The 20,214-nt window shown below is 40.6% G+C and overlaps 1 long non-coding RNA gene across 1 annotated transcript in view; it reads right to left on the reverse strand.

Moving 5' to 3' along the window:
- Positions 1 to 379: 379 nt before the first annotated feature.
- The window catches only part of LOC121929416, a 49,712-nt gene continuing 29,877 nt past the window's right edge, over positions 380 to 20,214 (reverse strand). The window contains exon 3 of the long non-coding RNA XR_006103668.1: positions 380 to 488. This is a non-coding gene — a long non-coding RNA (uncharacterized LOC121929416). The remainder of the gene's footprint in view (positions 489 to 20,214) is intronic.

The raw sequence follows: 20,214 nt of genomic DNA on the forward strand, positions 1-20,214 counted from the left end.
TTGTAGAGAAGCAGGATATAAATAAATTTTGTTGTTGTTGTTGTTGTTGTTGTTGTTATTATTATTAAATACCTGAGTTCTAGGTGTATACAGTTTTCAGTGGCTCGTTCCTTGCAGTGTAAGAAATTTGGAAGTTGAAGGAAAATTTAATTGGCGGGGGGGGCAGAATTCTCCAATGGGAAAATGCCTCTGTTTCCCCTCCCATAGTTACCCCCTTGCACACCTCAAATTCTATCCCACCTCAATTCTGGAAGCAATCCTAGCCTTCTAGCAGCTCTCTCCTATTGTGAAGGGATCCCTTCACTGTGAGAAAGCAGATAAAGCAGCTTTTAGAAGATGGCTTACCCAAGTGTTTCAACAGGCTCCTCAATTGGATTCCATTTCTTCTGAGGAAGCTTGGGCTGAGTTATCCTGATGTTGCACATTTCTGCTTCTTAATTTGTCTGAAAGAGGCTGTGGAAATTTTAGAACAGGTGTCTGGTGGCAGTCTGGAATAGAGAAGCAGAAAACAACTTTGCTCTATCCTCCATGTGACATCCCTTCAAATATTTAAATAGGACTATCATATTACCTCTTAACCTTCTCTTCTCCAGGTTAAACATACCCAACTCCCCAAACCTCATAGGGCATGATTTCCAGCCCTTTCACCATTTTGGTCCCCGCTCCACTAGACACACTCCAGCTTCTCAACATCCTTTTTGAATTGTGGTGCCCAGAACTGGACACAATATTCCAGGTGAGGTCTGACCAAAGCAGAATAGAGTGGTACTGTTACTTTGCCTCGATTTAGACACTATACTCCTATTGATGCAGCCTAAAATTACATTGGTTTTCTTAGCTGTCACATCACATGACTGACTCATGTTCATCCTGTTCAGCTAACTTTCCACCATCTTCTCCATAATGACTTGCTTGTCCAGAGTAAAATGTCCAGTCTTTAACTTGACATAGAATATGGTATAGAACTCTAATAGAGAAACTTCTCCCCTGTGGATTGATTCACAATAGGGTACTCTTGTAAGGAAAACCCAGAATTCATCTGTTTGCCTTCACAGATCACTCTTGCCCTGAGGCTTCTTTCACTTTCAAGAAAAAGGTGCTTGTGGTGACTGAAGAGGAAAATGTTACAGCAGAATGCCCTTATCTAGGAGGAGGAGGAACCCTGATGGTGCAATAGTTAAATGCCTGTACTACAGCCACTCACTCAAAACCATAAGGTTGCGAGTTCAATACCAGCAAAAGGGCTCAAGCTCGACTCAGGCTTGCATCCTTCCTAGGAGGTCGCTAAAATGAGTACCCAACTTGTTGGGGGCACTTAGCTTACAGTTGTAAACTGCTTAGAAACTTCTAGTTCAGTATGAAGCGATATATAAATGAAGCTGTTTGTTTGTTTGTTTGTTTTGTTGTATCATTAAGTAGTTTCCAGTTTATGGCAACCCAAAGGCAAACCTATAATGGGGTTTTCTAAGGCTGAAAATGTATGTAGTTAAATTCCTGTACTGCAGCCACTCACTCACAAAGCATAAAGTGTGAGTTCAACACCAGCCAGAGGTTCAGGCTCGACTCAGGCTTGCATCCTTCTGAGGTCACCAGAATGAGTACCCAGCTTGTTGGGGGCAATTTGTAAGATGAATGAGTGAGTTCTGACTTAAACCCAGAGCTGAAGAACCGAAGAACCAAGGAATTGTGCTTTAAACATAGCTAAAGGAACAAACAAGATGGTTCCGCGCAAAGCACTGATGTGACGAAGGTATTTGGCAACCGAGGCGAGGAAAGTCTGAAAACTTGGAAGCTGAAGCGGGGTGCCGTCCAGGTGTGACAAACCATGACCGGGAAGAACCTTATCTCCTGAGTCGCCATGATGAGGAACTGACAGGACAATGGAGAACTTTGAATAGAACGAGTTGCTTTGAACACGGACTGATCTGAACAACCTGTCTGTCCTCCCAGAAGAAGAAGTTGAGTAATGGGCTGCAATATTGCAAGACTTCAGCAGCCAAGAGCCAGAGAGAAGAAAAAGTATAAAGACCCTGGACTTTCATCTCCATTTTGTTGGCATCTACCGCGGCAACGGTGTCATCCCCAGCCTTCGAGAACAACTGATCAATGTTCGGCGGAAGGAAAGTGTGTGTGAGTATTGTATGAGTGTGTGAGTGAAAGAGCTCTTGATAATCAATGTTTGTGTTACTTGTGTGATTCAATAAATGTTACATGCATGGTGTTTAAAACCAAATTTGGTGTCTCAATGTCTTTCTCAGCCTTGCTGTGAATAGGTCCACGGAGGGAGAGGTTCTCATTACACGCTCTCAGGATAAACAGGTTGCCCTTACAATCTTGGGCATAACAAATTGGGTTACACACTGTAAACCGCTTAGGAGTGCTTAAGTGAAGTGATGAGTGGTATAGAAATGTACTTGCTATTGCTATGCATGATTTGCTGAAGGTCACTCAGTGGGTTTTCATACCAGAGCTAGGATTCAAATCCTGGTCTCCAGAGTCATAGTCCAGTGCTCAAATCACTACACCACACTGGCTCTCTAATTGCTTTAACTGGATTGAAATGGTCTGGCTCCAGCCAAGAAATGATTTAATATATAATCAGTCTTCTAACATTATTGTTATTATTTATTGTCCTTAACTGTTGTTACAGTAAGTTGCCCCAAGATCCTTGGGCATATATAGCTTGGAGTATAAATATTTTCATAAATAAATAAATAAATACAAACCTAAATCCTTTTTAAATTTTATGGCCCCATTCTGTGGAATCCTGGGACTAGCAGTATAGGAAAGGTCCTTTAGAATTCTTGAGAAAAAGTGGTTTTCTCTAAGGTCCAAAACACACTGCAGAAATAATCCAGTTTGAAACTGCTTTAACTGCCCTGGCTCAATGCTAGGGAATTTGGGGAACTGCAGTTCTGTGGGACATTTAGTTTTCCCTGTCAGAGAACTCTGGTGCCATAATAAACTATAATTTTTTGGATTCCCTAGTGCTGAGCCAGGGCAGTTAAAGCAGTTCCAAAGTGGATTATATTTGTGGTGTGTTTTGGACCTAAATCAGGGGTGGGCAACTTTACTGAAGTTGGAAACCACTTCTTTACACCAGGATCCTTTGGGGTTACAGAGACTGGCAGAAATGCAGGGGAACAAAAAAGAAGAGAACAAAAGAAAAGAGAGTACCTGCCAGAACTCCTCTTTGGTTTTGGGAAAAAAAGTTTGTTTAACACTATCCAGTGTAGGCCAGCTCTGTGGCTTATTCAAAAAGTGAATTGCAACAAATCAGGCCATTTGCTATACATTTCTTAAAGAGAGCAATCTGGAGGGATGGGGGGGCGGGGGGGCTGAAGCAGCTACCTCTAGCCCCAGGGCCTTATTTAGCTGCCTGAGCTCAGCTAAAGTGGATTCATACCAGAAATTTAAATAAAGGATTTTCTTGTTTATAGCTCAGTTTTGACGATACTGTGGACTGAATGGGACTAGACAAAGCATGAGCGCCATTATTTCACAATGTCCCTTCTCTTAAAAGAAACTACAATGGAGCAGAATTAGGCAACAGGGTGGTCACTTATAAATTGCCAAAAAAAAGAGGGGGGGATGACATCAGAAGAAAGAGGACGGAAGAAGGCATGGATTTGCATGAAAGCTTCACAGGCTAATTTATCTGTCTAGATACAAATTTGAAACAATTGGTATAATTTAAAGAGAAATTCCCTTTCATGAGGGATAGTGTAAGCAAGTGAATGGCTGTCCATTTTCTCCCCACTGAGAGGCAGTACCAAGGCCTCTGCTCTCACTCCCCCTGTTTCTTTTTCAATTATTCTGAAGTGAATAGCCCTTCCGATAGAGCAGGGGTATAGAACCTCTGGAGTTCTACTTGTTGCTTAACTACAGCTCCCATCATACCACCACCATTGCCCAGACTGGTTGGAGTTGCTAGGTAACAAAACACTTCATCTGGAATTCTGGCATTTCCCCAGCCTTGAAATAAGGGCTGCCTTTAAACAGAGGACTGTCCCTGGTAAGGCAAGACATACGTCCACCTACTTGGCAGGAGAAGCAAACAAACATTTTAAATGTAGACACACATTCCTACTCCATGCCTGCAAATCATTTGAAAGTCCATTGATGAGGCTGTGGATTTGCAGCAGAGGTTGATATTCAAAGAGGAAAGGTACCATTTCCCATCGCAACATGGTTAACAGTGTATGGCCACTTTGTTGTTTCAAAGAGCGGAGTGCAGTATGTAAAGCTTTAGGCTGAAGTACAGGTGGAGGCCTGGCCTTTGTTCCCCCAGTCCCTTTTGCTTAGATTCCTAACAATATGCTGCAGACGTGCTAGTCACACTCTCCGGTCCTTTGGAAACGCTGTCATTGCCTGCTTGTTAGGCTGGCCTATTCCTGCACTTCCGTGACAAACACTTTTATAATGCTTCATTATAATAGGCATCTCAAAAGACAAGTGAGACGTGCGAGAAGAACAAGAAAATGGAATCAGTCTTTAATTACGAAATAGTCTACCTCTAAAATAAAAAAGCTTAAATAATTCAGTTTGATTTGGTCTAATTAGCCTGATTTCCTAGTATTTAGCCCTAATTATGTGATACATAAGCCCTAATTATGTGGTACGTATACAGTGCGCTCTCTAAAGTTAAAGATCAGAACGGATACTGACTTAAACGATAAAATATGTTAAATTATTAATTATAATTAATCTTACAAAATAGGCATAATTAGATTAAGCACTTTAGATATTGTACTTAACAGTGTCACACTTCCCACCCACCCCCATCCCCTCCTGCAAGCATCAAATGGAAGAAGAAGTACCATGGGGAGTGTGAGAAGTGTGAGGGTGGTGATACTGTGTGTATGGGTATGTGTGTATGTGTGTGTGTGTGTGGACTCTTCCTCGGTGCTTTAATTTCTGCACCGAAGGCTTAGCCAGTACTTTAATACTGTCAAAACATCTCTTGGCTTCATTGGGGTAGGAGGGAAGTATGTTTGCTTTAACTCATTAAATCCTGTGCTCCAAGACAGAGCTTGGGTATGCCTTTTTAAACAGCCGTTCCTTTTGTCAGTTTGTCTCTTGACTATATTGCAGCTTACAAGCCGCCAGAGACACGCAGATGCCCTTTTTATTAAGCATACCTTATGAAGCTTGTTTACACATTTCAACTTATAAGGCATCCATCTGCTTTCAGAGGTGAAGGGGAAGGGCAGCCATGAGCTCCTGCCATCCTGAAGAAGGGGAGCAGAAGGAAAGGAACAGCATAGCTTGGTGAGGTGGGAAGTTGAGGGAAATTACTTGTTTAGGTTATGACACCCAGGATCCCCCAGCCAGTAGCTAAGAACTAGTAACTTGTACATGTTCCAGTTAGGTGCTTAGGTCCCACGTAATTAAAAGAATTAAATTTCATTGACTTTCCCCCTTTTTGTGCTTTATATTATAATATTATAATATTATACAGTGTATATATCGGATAGAAGAAGTCCTGAATTTACCAAAGTCAAAAACTAGCCTCAACCTGAAGTCTCCCCCTCCCCAAATATCAGGGGAAGGGAATGGCTACCCTCCTCTGAACAAATCTTGCCAAGAAACCCCCATGGTAGGTTGACCTTAGGGCAGAGTGATCCTCCTTCTCCAAGACACAACCTTCTGTCCAGGAGGAATGTCAAAATGCCCTCCATTCTGAGCATCACTAAGGAGCATGGACTTATATTTATATCAGTGTTTTTAGTTTTAATGTTGGAATATCCTACATTTTATGATGCCTTGTCCTCCTTTGTGGTTATGAAATCTGGTCACTTGCACTTGTGTTTGTTTATTCCAACTGGATAGGAAATGCTTAAAATAATACAGTATTCTGTTCCATTGGAGTGGGGAAATAATATAGATACAGGAAAAGGAAAATAAAACCAGTTATGTTCAGATCTTTCTTTCTTTCTTTTAAAACAAGGAAGTCAGGTCAGCAACTTCTCTCTTAAATTCTAGCTATGAAGACACTGAGCATAGTGTGTTCTGAAAATGAAATAAATTAAGAAAAAAGGGGGAAGCAATTCCACATGTCTTTCAGTGCCTCTAATGAAAAACCTTCTATATGACTTGAAGGCATATAGCAACAACAACAGTAAGAAAAACAGATGTTTACTTTTGCAGAATGACTTCTATAAGTACTCATCAGGATGAATAAATGTGCAAGCTACGTTTAAAATAACTTTTTAAGGGAATTTTGCACATTTGGAATGGGATCAATCCACAGTGATCTTGCAGTTCACTTGGGTCTGGTATATGTATATAGCGATCATTCACAGCTGCCCACAACATGTATGGGAGATGAAATTGAGAAGTGTGGTTTGTCACATATAACACCATTGATGCATTATTCTTGATGGAAGGGAAGCCCATCAATATGTGTGCAAATACCTGTGCATGAGAATTATATTGGAAACCATGTAAAATGTCTGATAACTGAATCAATTTATTTCTGAGTCTTTCTTTCAAAGGAATTTGGGGGGGAGTTAACATGAGAGATTCCGATAGTTAATGGGAAAGCTCACAGACAACACGAGGGTAACAAAAAGGATCTCATACAATATCCCCTTGAAGAAAAATGGTTCCTTTTCACTGACTATATCAAGAATATAAAGCACCACCAATATCCCATTCAAGACCAGGGTATCTCAGTATTTGTACAGCTGAGTAGATGTGTTAATATTTGTAATTTTAAATTAAATTAAAAACAATAAGAGATCTGATCATCCCTTTGAGAAAGTTCAATTCAGAACAATTCTAAAAGTACAAAAGGAAAAATCAAGGCAAAGGTGTTAAAATCATTGTTGTTGGCTGTTGTGTGCAATCAAGTCATTCCCAACTTATGCAGGAGAAGAAAAAATGATGTTAGTGCCATATGGCTGACATTTGATGTCAGTTAAGATGGTCTAGAGAGGGATATCAATGCTGATAAAAGTGACTCCCCTTTAGTCATGTAGACCAGTCAAATCCAGTTAATGAAATTTCAGCTCCATTAGTAATAGAAAAGTAATTCCTCTTAATATCCAACAGCCACCCCTGTCCTGTGGAAGCAACTGTCCCTCTTAGGCAGAGAACATTAAATTTCTCAAGAGGCCTTTGTTCTGTTACATCTGAAAAAGCTTTTAGGTGCTGTATAGCTAAAACTTGTTAATTGTAGTCCCAATGAAAGAGGTTGTTGGAGGTAGAAACCTCAAAGAGATAAGTCCCAGTCCTTTGATTCTCTTTTCTTTAGTATACTCTTGTTATGGCTAAATTTGTTATTTTGAAATCCAGGAAACATTCAAGGGTCGTCGTGTTGGCTATGCAACAAAATACATCAAAATGCCAAATCTATAAAACTGTGATACTTTACTGGGCCAACTAAAAAGCACAAATTACATCATGCAAGTTTTACAAGTTCACTTTTCTTTCCCTTGCATTCCTCCTCCTCCTCATGCAAAGCAGACACAACTTCCCAAAGAATGCGTTCATTTGTAAATGTTCATAGTCATAGCACACTAGGCCTTTTGCTTATTTCTAGAATGTCTTTGTTCTTCCTCTGTAATCTAGCACCGTGCCAAACCTACAGGAGGAATTCCCTATATTTCCGGATTTATTCCCTTAGTTGTAAAGCGATGGATTCTGCAGGAAATTGGACTGCCTCTTAGAATTTTGATGGCCTTTATTGTTGCCACTTCAGCCCTGTCTGCAGCTGACTCAAATTAAAAGCCCCAGATGTTTTCATGTATACAGTTTTGCTCACAGGTATAAAAATGCTCACTTTTGTATGTTTTTAATTGTATTGTTTCTTTAATTTGAAAGCTGACACAACAGAGTGTCCCAGGTAATGGACAGAGGTAAGGGTAGTTTTGAGACCAGGATAATCAATTTTGCCACCGGGTTATTATGACCTATACAGACACAACTCAGAGCATAGTTAATGTACATTATGACTATAACTCTGGAAGAGATGATATAGCCCCTTCAGTGAGTTACTTTTATGGTTACAGGGTGTGTGGCTTATCGCTGCTTAGGTGTGTTTTCCCCCCACCAGCCATTGGCTTGTTGCATTATGATTTTAAGTAAGTAAGAGAAAGTTATTTTAGTCACTTCTTAATAGCAAGAAATAGTTACCTAAATAGTTATTTAGGCCCGTTACAAACGGGCACCCTAGTACGCGACGAGCGTGTACTAGGGTTAGAAAGGGGCGTCACTTCTTGACATCCCTAACCCTAGTATGGACCCAGTCCGTACAAAATGGTGGCGCCCTATACAGTTGGGCGACGCCATGACTACGTCACCACCGCGCCACCTCCAAACAAGGCGGTGTGGTGGTTACGACATCGCGCTGCTCGAGGGTACCTAGACCGCCCTTTCCGCGGCGCGAAAAGGAGCTCCAAAATGGAGCTCCTTCTGCGGTTTGTGTCGCTGGCACAGCCTTTAAACAGCTGCGCCAGGGACGCAAGGGAGAAAGGGGCTGAGCGGCCCCTTTCTCCTCCTCCCCGCTGCCATCGGGTGTCCTTGGGGCATGAACCCCCAAGGACACCCCTTTCCAGGCTGCGGTTCCCCCGCAGCCTGGAAAGCGGCATATCGGGGCCTTAGAGGCTGCCATTGTGGCAGCTGGGGCCCCGATACAGTGGGGAAAGGGCTGGTTACAGGCCACCCCAAAGGGGCGGACTGTAACACACCTTAGTTACTCTGCACCTTTGAAAACCAAAATGAAATTAAACATACAAGTGAAATGGAATGCACTATGAACAGTTATGACAGATCTAAAAATACATGCCTTATTGAGATAGGAGAGGAAAAGGAAGTAGGGCTTCAAGACCTAATTTTGTAAGGGGCAAGAGAAAAATATTTGGGTATGAGTAAAAGCAGATTTCTCGAGCGTTGGGAAATCCTCATGAAGAGCAAGAATCTTTACAGTTCTGGACTTATTCTGCACCAAAAATACATATGGTTTTTCATTTTCTATAGATAAAATATGTTTACTGTGTCGAAAACAGCATTTCTCCAAGTTGAAAATAATACTGTCTTTCTATTCAAAAAATCTGTTCTCTGCATCACATGTTTTCTGCACAGAAAATGGTGGGATGTAAGCCCATACAAAACCATTTGAGTTGCTATGAGCATTTATTATACTGTGTAATAAGCAATGCTTCAGTCTTGACAACATCGATATGCTGTGATCAGCTCAGTTTTCTGAACAAAGCTTTCTGACTCTGCAGAGGCTTCTGTTTCTGAACTGAATTTGGCCAGTAGGTGGCAGTCTTCAAAAACTGTGGTTTTAAGTTACAGTGGTACCCCGGGATACGAAATCACCGCGTTACGAAATTTCCGGGATACGAAAAAATTAGATAGGAAAAAACTGTTCCGGGTTACTTTTTTTTTTCGGCTTACGAAAAAATTTTGTGGTGCTTTTCGGCGCTTTTTCGCACGAAATCGCGGCTTCCAGCACTAGCGGCTATGGCTTTTTCGGGTTGCGAAATCTTTCGGGTTACGAACGGCGCCGCGGAATGAATTAAATTCGTAACCCGGGGTACCACTGTATTTCCCAAAGCAAAGAGAAAAATTGTAAAATTATTCATTAATGCTTGTATAATAAAATTTGCAAATTTACATCCATACTTATTCCCAGTCCAAAGGAAAGGAGGGATATAAATGAAAAGAAACAAACACTGTTTTGTCCTTCTTAATATGACATGTCAGTTGGTGCAGGATGTCCTGTTCTGGATTCCATGGTTGAAGAAGACAGAAAAATGGAATTTATCCATTAGAGAATGGGGAAGATGAAGAGGAGCTTGGAGAGATCCAGGTGGAAGGAACAGGCTATATTAAGCTTGGTGAAGGAAGACTGAGAGGTAATGTCTTTTGGCTGGATGAGGTTACACTAGCTATAGGCCAATGCTTAACAGTTTTACCTCACAGTTCCATGCACCATGTACATACGCCATTCTCAGTTAGCAGAATTATGTATAGATCTTTTTCTCTGTTTACACTCAGTGTGGTTAAAAATAGATGTCTTACCATGTTTTGATCTTTTTCAGTCTGTCTGTTATTCACATTATCCTAACACAAGCCCAATGTGTGAACCAAAGGATTTCTACCAGTCATACAGAAATTCTTTACTGAAATCAGAAAAGTACCATAGAAAATTAGCAATTCCTGTTTTTGCAGGAATATCTGTTTGTGGTGGCCTAAAAAATCCATGAAAGGATAATTTATTATTTCTAGAGCACGTAATCTGTGCTGTTTATATCACTAGAATTCAAAGGTATAGCTGTGTTAGTCTGGAAAATCAGTATGCAAAGGGTTTTTGTAGCACCTTTGAGACTAAGGGGCTGTGTAAATGGCCCCAAAGGGGTGGCCTCCAGCCATTCCTTCTTCAGCTGGATCGGGGCCATGGTAACCTCACATTGTGGCTCCAATCTGACCTTTCCAGGGCACAAAAAAGAGCTGCAAAAAGCAGCTCCTTTTTGCACCCTGGAAAAGTTCTCATAGCTCCTGGTATCAACTTCTTTCTTTCAGTATCAAAAGTGCTACAATATCCTTTTGCATACTAAGTGTTTATGTGTTGGAAAACAATGATTCCTAGTACATTTTTACTGAACTTTGTTGTTGTTGCAGGAATTAAAAAAGACAAGGCAAGGTAGAGGGAAGTAGAAAAGGAAGAAGACCGCTCACCAGATGGGTAGGCTCAATCAGAGAGATCACAGGCCTGACCTAAGCAGGATCTAAGCAGAGCAGTTGAAGACAGGTCACAAAGAGCTGAGGCTGATTTGAGGGCAGTTAACAACCGCAACACCTTAAAACTTCAACTAAGCATTTAGAAATAAGTTTTAGGCATGCAGAGAAAGGAGGCAGACACCATGACCAAGGGAATGTGAACACAGAAAATATATGAGTTCTTGGGTGTGAATGAATTTATATGCCTCATTTGCTGCAATGCTAGAAACCTGGGGACCAGAGTAAATTGGGGATGGAAATTTCTGGGGGAGAATTCTGACTTGGAGGTTAGGCTTTCATTCTGAAAATTCTCCCCATAGCTACAACCCTGGACTAACAGCACATTACATGCAAATAAGTGTCAGACCCTGGTGCAAGGTTTTAAATGAAAAACAGCATCAGGAAAAGGAACTATGCTCTGTGTGTGTGTGTGTGTGTAAGGGGGGATGCATACCTCTTTTGCCATGTGTCATTTCTCTACTAGGCAACTAAGCAACTGCCCACATGAGGCAGTGTTTCATTTATGTATGCCTTGCAAATATGTATTTGGAACTTTATATTTGGAAAGTGACGAGGGGAAGATATCAGAAGCATCCCTGGGGGGGGGGGAACAATCACTCCTTTTTTCCATTGCCCTCTTTTCTGTCATCATCATCATCATCATCATCATCATCATTATCATCTGCCCTTATTGTTATGCCCTTACTGAAAATTGTACGTGGTCTTTTATTTGGTCTTAATATCTGTGTTTGAGTTGGCAAGATCCTATACTTTTTGGCTATAGATGCCATAATCCCATAGTGGCCATGCTGACTGGAAGGATTCTGGGAACTATTTTTCCTAAGATATATTTTCTAAACTCTGCCCTGACTTGACTAGAGGGATCATGCTCTTTCTTTCAACATACTGCCAGCCTGAGCAGTGACAAGCTAAGATGGGGTGGGCCAGGTGCACTTCAATTGTTTTGAACTGTAGCACCTAGCATTCCACACCATTGATTATGCTGGGTAGGTTTGATGGGGAATGTAGTTCAATGATATCTGGAGTACTGCAAGGGGACCACCCAGGCCTAAGAAAAACTGCTCCAACATCAGTGGCTATGTGACCTTACAGAGGTCAGACACATCAGACTTGACAGCTGTTCCTGAAATAGAACCTGCCTTACCATCAGGTCGTTGCATTGCCAATATAACATGCTTTTGCAGCACTGGCCCAGAAAATAGTGTAAACATGGGCACTTGTCTTGTGACATGTGAACCTAAAATGAGTAGACACTTTTTAAGATGGCCATGTGACCTACCAGAGGTCAGACTTCTAGGTTGCAGTGGTTCCCAACCTTTGGTCATCCATTTGTTTTGGACTCCAGTTCCCAGAAGCCACAGCCAATTTGGCCAACAGTCAGGAATTATGGGAGCTGAAGTCCAAATCATTTGGAAAACCAAAGGCTAGGAATCACTGTTAGAGGCAGGCATCTTTTTAAAAAAAAATATTTTTATTAAATTTCAATTTTTTTATAAGACAATTGAACAGAACTGGTACATAACACAGTGGAAGAAATAAGAAGCAAAGGAAAACAAGAACAGAAATACAGCCATAACATGTGCTGTTATTCAGTAATCACCAGGCAGTGGAATCCTGCAAGCGTGAACCCAAAGGGCTGTTTAGTCCAGGCCCAGTGAAAAATAGAGAACCCCCAAAAGGGGGAACATTTGAAACTGTCAATCTATCATTAGCACTTGGTAGACTGAGTATGCATGTAGGTCCACCATTCAGTCTTCCTCACCATAGTGTACTCTTTTTAAAAGATAGTGATTTTGTTTATCATTGCATCCACACATATAAAGTAGAATATGCACCTTTTATACAAACCCAGATCTTTCTTTATCCCCCTCCTTCTCTTTTAGTAATGCATAAAATGTCCAGCCTAATTAACACCTTCTCCTGACTTTAGTTTATTGTGTGCAATTTTGCAGGAGTCATTGTTCTTGCTTCTGTTACTAGTTTTCTGCATTGCCTAGAATTCATTTTATATGCTTTGTTGCATACATTAATTTATGTAATGTAGTATATCCTTAATGAAATAATATAATCCAGCTAAGAAGTGTCTCTTTGTTCTGTGATTGCATAACTAAAAGGACTTCAGTAAATGCATGAAGGTCTCTTAAAATCTGTTTATTTTAAAAGAACTTCTACACTACAGTGCTTAAAAAAACAGCCTCTCTGTCGGATTAATGTTGGCTTGATGATTATCTTGATATTAACTGCTTTACTTGAGTAAGCAAAGAAGAAGTAAAATACCAGTCAGACCAGCTGTCAGTTCACTGACTATTGTACTATGGTTATTAAAAACACCCCAAAGATATACCTTTGTGGTTCAGTCTTTTGAATTGGAATCAGAATATTAATTTAGGCCTGAGCATGATTAAACATTGAAAGGCCCCTTAAGAATTTTCACCAAATTTTCTTGGATTTCTCTTTATTGGGTCTTCCTAGACTCTGTTTAGCATTGTAATTGCTTTGTTCCATTGTTGATAGGTTAAACCACAATGTGATTTTCTCCATGTCATAATGTTTAAAAGGACGGCTCAATGTTCCACATTCATGATGTGCTGCTAAGGTATAGGGATGCATAAAAGAAGGAATGCGTGGCTACATTTGTGTACCCACAGCCTGCAACAAAACAGGAAAGTTAAAGTCTGTGCATGTAGATATTATTATTATTCATCTATATGCCTGCACATTTAAGAAATCTGTTTAAGTTGTCTGAATGAGTGTAATTTAAAATACCAGAATAATATGAAATATTGCACACCAGAGGTAGACACAAAAACTGGCACTTGTATACAGTATCTGAAAAACGTTTAGTACATGTCTTGTATAAGAGTTTTACCTTAGGGAGCAGGTCTGGAAAAACCAACTTTACCTGATGCAAAACACTGTTTTCTCTTCATGATTGATGAATCAAAATATAAAATAGAACACCTATTTCATTTGATCAACACTATGCCAGTCTGTACCTAGGCCAGCATGGTGTAGTGATTTGAGTGTTGGACTATGATTCTGGAGACTAGAGTCCAATTCCCAGCTTGGCCACGAAACCCAGTTGGACAAGTCACACTCTGTTAGTCCCAGGAAAACACAATGACAAACCTCTTCTGAAGAAATCTTGCCAAGAAAACCCCATGATAGGTTTGCCTTAGAGTCACCATAAGTCAGAAATGACTTGAAGGCACACAGCAATCTAGGCACAATTCAAGGAAACTCCTTTTAATCTTTAAAACCCTAAACAATTAAGGGTCCCCAGACAGGTTAGGTATTTCATCCTCTTTTATGTTATTTCCTGTATACTCTGTTAAGGTTGTTTCCTTCTTCTAAGTATCTACTCTTCCATTTTTTGGGGTTTGTTCTTTTAACTTTTTTAATGCTTTGGTATCATGTGTTTCTTCTTTTGTTGGTTTTGGATTTGTTTCAGTTGATGATGTTGGTGTCCTCTGATAGTTTTACATTGCATGTATATTTTATGTAAAGTTATATTTTACTACTGTTATGCTGCACTTCTTCAGGCATGTGAAATATAAGAAAAGAAGGAAGGAAGGAATCTGGTGGTGCTCCAGGTTAGTGTTGTTTCCCCCTGTAGATGACTGGATTGGAGAAGGCATTTTGCAGCATAATTAGTATATACAATTTGATATCCAACCATGAAATAACAAGAGCAGACATGTAAATTGGATGAATAAAGGGCCATTTATTTGACCTATAATCTATTTAAAGCTAAGCACTTTAACTTCAACCTTAACTTCAAACTCTGAGCAAAAAGTGAAAAGCCTGGTTGACTCTGCCTCCCATCACATGCCTCAGCTTAGTCCAATGGACCTTGCTTATATTGAAAATTCTGGTCTCTATCATGGAGGGTATCAAAACCCTACCCTCCCTCAAGGCTCTGCCAATTGTCCTGGTGTGAAATTTACTAAGTATTGGGTTTTATGGAAGTTGGTTGCTTGGAATCAAAAGTGAATGGATTTATTAAGGAAATTACAAGTCTGCTAGATAAAGAAGAGTTAGGGCCCGAAGAGACAGGCCAAAATAAAGCTGCTTCGAGTCACTTTGGAGGTATGCTGTTTAAATGACACACACATCTTAAGAGTCCAGAAACTGTGCCAAAGCTGTGCTCCAGTCCTTAAGACTGGAACATGACTTTGGCGCAGCTTCCAGCCTCTTAGGACATGTGCATCATTTAAATAGCATACCTCCAAAGTGACCCGAAGCAGCTTTATTTTGGCCTGTCTGTTCAGGCCTTAAGTTCTGGTGTCTAATGCCACACGACTCAAAGTCTGATGAGGAAGAGGAACAAGCAATGCAGTCACACTTGGCAAGCAAATCACTGGCAGTCATTCTAGAGTTTCTGTATGAGTGTGGGTGAAAACTGAGTGTACTTATCATAGGAAGTCACTAGCCAGAGCTGACATCATCATCATGCACCCAGGCACAATCCACTGCTGGAGCCTATGTGCCTCCTCCGCCCTTTAAAAATGCCTCCTACTCCAACACCCCTGCTGTGCCAACTGGATGTCTTATTGCTATTTGGATTTGCAACAAATTCCCAGAGTGATAGTACATTCTGGGGACTCTGTAGCAAGTCAACAGAAGAGAAAGACACAGCTGCCTGGCACTGCTCAGAGCACTGGTGTTGCAGCTGCTTTCTGCCATGACTGCCAGGTAATTCCATCAAGGCTCATAGATGGAAAAGGGATCTGCTAGGGGCACATAATGCCAGGGCCATCTCAAACCCAGTGCCAACCTTGTAAGTGACAGCTATTGTGCTGTGTTAAATCTTGATATCAAGACTTGTTGTGTAATTATTTTAAAACTTTATTATCATTAGTCACCCTGTACCCCATGTCAGGAGAAAAGAATCATTTCAAACAATCAGTTTTGGTCAGTATAGCATTTTTATCTGTGTCACTCCTTTTAAATTCTGTCTTTTGGATGCTACTGTGCCAACCCAAAAGATGCTCTGGCTTTACTGTCAACAGTTTCCAAAGCTACTGACAGAATGAGAAACTTGTTGTGTGGTATATCAAAACCTGCCTGAGCCTACTGTAACCTTAGACTGGCTGTTGAAGTTACTGCTAATTTAACAGCATCTTTTAATCTGTATTTTAATTGGTATAGACTGTAATTCCATAATGATCACACAAGCTCACACTTCATACCTTCTGTTCTATTATTGCTCATTTCATTAAAGACCAAGAGAGTGACAGAGAAGATAGTAAAAGGCCCTACATAAAAAAAAATCTACATGCAACAATATTGTTATATGGTACTTTAATGCAGGGGTGCCATTATTTATTTAACTAGCCACACTAATTGCCAAACACTTGATAGTGTGGAGCTGTTGTAATTCTGATTGGGGGAGGTGGGCGATATTCCAGGAAACCAAAAGACAATGCATCTTCTTGTAAACTAACAATTGGAAGACTTTGGCTAACTACAAATTTGGTGAGTGTTATGAATACAGTAACTATGTGATTAATACCAATGATTCTGGAGATTCACTATTTCCTCCTTCCTAAATTATCATTTCCCCTATGTGAAATCGGAAATTGTTGTGAATGTATTGAAGGAGATAAATATGCTGGGCTTAGGCATCTTCTTGAGATTATTTGCAAAATGTGCAGATTTTCATCACTAGATCTAATTGACTTGCAACAGTGTGCGGCATCACTATGATTATTTGGTGAGTTATCTATATTAGACTTCCTGCAAAGAAGACAGGAGGCTATAGATTGATGGTGACGTCCCTGCCACTTCAATTATGACCCAATGGCTTACTTAGGATGTATCTTCATTTTTATATTCTTATTTAAATGAGCGCCGGCGCAGCATGTCAATGGTTGCATAAGGCAGGGAACTGATGAGCTGGGACTCCTTACGCAGCAGGGCAAAGTCCTGCAGGCTCAGAGGCACTGGAGTCATGCTGGGAAAGATATCGGAGTGAGGTCCACTCATAGGACTTGAGCTGTCACAAAGAAACCTTCCAGAAGGTGGCTAGTCTCAGTAGGGGTGTAAACTGAATCAGAGAGCCATTCAGCTGTTTGTTGGTCGGTTGCTGTTGTTGACTAAGATTTTCAGTTTTATATGTATATAAAGGAAATCTGGGATGCACTACCTTTACACTCTCACATTGTGTGCTTCCAGCCCTAAGATACAACTGTGAGAAGGGCTTTTAAGCAAAAGCTCTGTAGGGATGTACTCAAAATGTGCCCAGAGTTAAGCCAAAACCTAGAAGCACTGCTGAAGATATTGACCCAATCAATAGGTGTAAAGCAAACAACATGTCTGTTGTACTGATTACCCATTTTTCTGGTTCTATGCTATGAGTGAGTGTTAAATCACTCTAAAGTTATGGTTGGCCTGCCATATCCACGGATGGATTCTTTCCCCACAGATACAGCCATCCAAGGCCTGATACATACATACATATATATATATATATATATATATATGTATAAGTTCCCAAAGTAAAACTTGATTTTGCTGTTTTATATAAGGGACACCATTTTACTATATCACTGTATTTAATGGGACTTGAGCATCCAAGGATTTTGGTATCCACGGAGGTTCCTGTAAAGTAATTAAATAGCCATTGTATTTATATTTAAATCTATCACACAGAAAACTTTTTAGGCTGCATTTAAGCCTTTAGAAGCATTGACAAGTACAATTCTGACTTGAGGCATACCTGGGGTGGTGGGAGGGAGGAGGATATTGACCCCTCCCATAAGAATTCTGCTCCTCCAGTGAAATTTTCCTTCAGTTCCCAAATTTCTAGCATTGCAATTTAGGCATCCAATAAAAAAGGGACAAGCAAAGTGATCAAGGGAATGTAAACACAGAAAATGGAAGACTTCTAGGCATGAATGAGTTGCAGTGCTCCACTCTGCTATACAAGAAATTTGGGTTCTGAAGGAAAATTTCATGGGGAGTGGAGAAAACACTCATTTGGATGTCTAGCTGTTTTGTTTTAATTTGCCCTTTTGAAATGATTTTTATTTGATTGCTATGCTGATGTAAATGGCTTTACTGTTTAATAGGTTTGTTAATAGATTGCCTCACCATCATAGGCCCTGAAATTTCAGGGCCCAAACCTGAGATATCAGCCCCTGGTGATGTCAACAGAGTTCAAGTTGCAATGATGTCACAGGGGGAAGCGCCCATGATGCCATTGAAACATGATACATTAAGCATCAATCACAGTGGCTCAAAGCATATCAATCAAATAAAAATGAAAACCAAAGTCCACAGAAATGCAGAAAATTTTATTTGACTGGAATTAATTTTTCCAAGCCCTGCCAGAGAGAGAGAGGGGGGGGGGGGGGGGGGGAGGGGGGGGAGAGAGAGACCACTTCAGTTTTAATAATTTTACTATCACTGCTTTTAACAACATGGCAGTGCAACCAAAGAATATTTTCCAAACTCTGCATTGAACAGAAACTACAACCTTCTCCCAGTTCTGTTTTAACATATTTGCAAGCACTTTTTATAACACATAGGAGCTGTAGTCCAAACTAACATTTTTTAACATTTTGCTTAGAACAGGAAAAAACACACATAACCCTTTCCCCAAACACCATTGTGACATTTTTCCAGGCACTGCTTTTAACAACACCTGAGAATTGTCTTCCACTCAAAGAAAATTTCCAACCTCTAATTTGAACCAAACCACTAAATGTTTCCTGTCTGTTTTTAGTAACACTTTTGCAAAATAGCAGTGGCATCACTAGGGGGGTGCGAGCGGTTCAGACCGCACCAGGTGACACCCTAAGGGGCTGTGACACCACTGCTCCTCAAACAGCTGCCTTTGGGTAGAAATGGGCTGTGGCATTCATTTGCTTCTCTTTAAAATGCTTTAAGAGATGGTGGGAGTGGGATGAAGCTCAGTCAGAGAAAGGAGAGGCCCTTTTTAAACTGTATTTAAAACCAGCATATTTTAACCAAATATTCACTATCTATATGTAAATACATTTAGGTTGGGATACTGTAATTTGAAAGTATAGTTTTAATTTTACTAGTTGTTTATGTTACTTCTAACCTGTATTAGCATTACATTCAGTGGTATATGGGAATTATGATTTATGAGTAATATTAGTGCAAAAAGGCATTAGTAAGAATTCTGTATGGTGTGAAATGGTAGGGATCAATGGGGTGTGTGTGACATAATGAGTTACCGCACCAGGTAACACCAACCCTAGAGATGCTACTGGCAAGTAGCACTTTTAGCAATATATGGGCATTGTCATCTAACCAAAGTAACTTCAGCAAGCAAAAGGAAAGCTTTCCAAACTGCGATTTTAATTGGCTGTTCCCATTGCTTTCCTCATTGGTTACTTTTTTTAAAAAAAGCAGCCCAGTTTTGGGATCCCTCATCACCCGCTAAGAATGTTGATCATCAAAAGTCTGAAGAGGGGAAATTTTTGTCTTAGTGTTGATGGTGGTAACCATGATGATAGAGTGAGAATGATACAGCAATCCTATGCATCTGTAAGTAAACTTTAATGGGATCAGGGACGTAGCCAAGATTTTGGGAAGGATGGGTCCAGACTAAGTGCCACCATTATAATGGGGCTTGGGCACAGCAGCACACACCATTCATTGTATCTAACAGAAGGGGGGGGTGCAGACCCCTTGGACACCCCCCCCCCAGCTACATCCCTGATGGAATTTATAGGTTTAAAATGCTGAGAATCTAAGTTATAGTTCCAAGGTTTCTTGGTGGGGGAAGTAGCAAAGGCAAAAAGGTGGAGAGACAGAAGACGAGGGAAGGAGAAAGATCACTATTAGTGCAGCTCACAGAAACAGAGTTGGAGAGTGAAAGAGCGAGGAAAGGAAGACGGCAATTGTAGCCATGAGATTGCAGAGGGGAAGGAAGAGAAAAAGACAAGGGGGTGGAAAAGATGGGGGAAGATGAATGCTACTATGAGAAGATGTGGAGGAAGAAAAAGAAAAGCAGAAGGGGAGGAGAAGAGAGAAACAATGAGAAAGGGAAAGGTATTAAGTCATGGGTTGTGGGCATGGAAGGAGAGAATACCAAAAAAGGATGAGAAAGAGATGGGAGGAGAACAGAAGTAGATGTTTAATCAGTACTGTAATGGAAAAAGAAAGGGGTCAAGAAAGAAACATATTAGCGAGTCAGGGAGGTTATATAAGTGTAGAGAAGCATTGTTGGTATTGTGCATCATCAAGTTGTTTCTGACTTATGGTGATCCTAAGGCAAGACTACCATGGGGATTTTCTTGGTAATATTTTCCTAGAGGTGGGGTTGTCATAGCCTCAGGCTGAAAGAGTGTGACCATCCCAAGTTCACACAGTGCGTTTCTGTGTCCAAGTGGGGATTTGAACCCTGTTCTCTGTCAAATCACTACACCATGCTGATATTACAGAGGGGAAAAGAGAAAGAGGATGAAGGAAAAAGAGAAGAGAATA

The sequence above is a fragment of the Sceloporus undulatus genome, chromosome 1 (assembly GCF_019175285.1).
Source record: "Sceloporus undulatus isolate JIND9_A2432 ecotype Alabama chromosome 1, SceUnd_v1.1, whole genome shotgun sequence".
Taxonomy (NCBI): Eukaryota; Metazoa; Chordata; class Lepidosauria; order Squamata; family Phrynosomatidae; genus Sceloporus; species Sceloporus undulatus.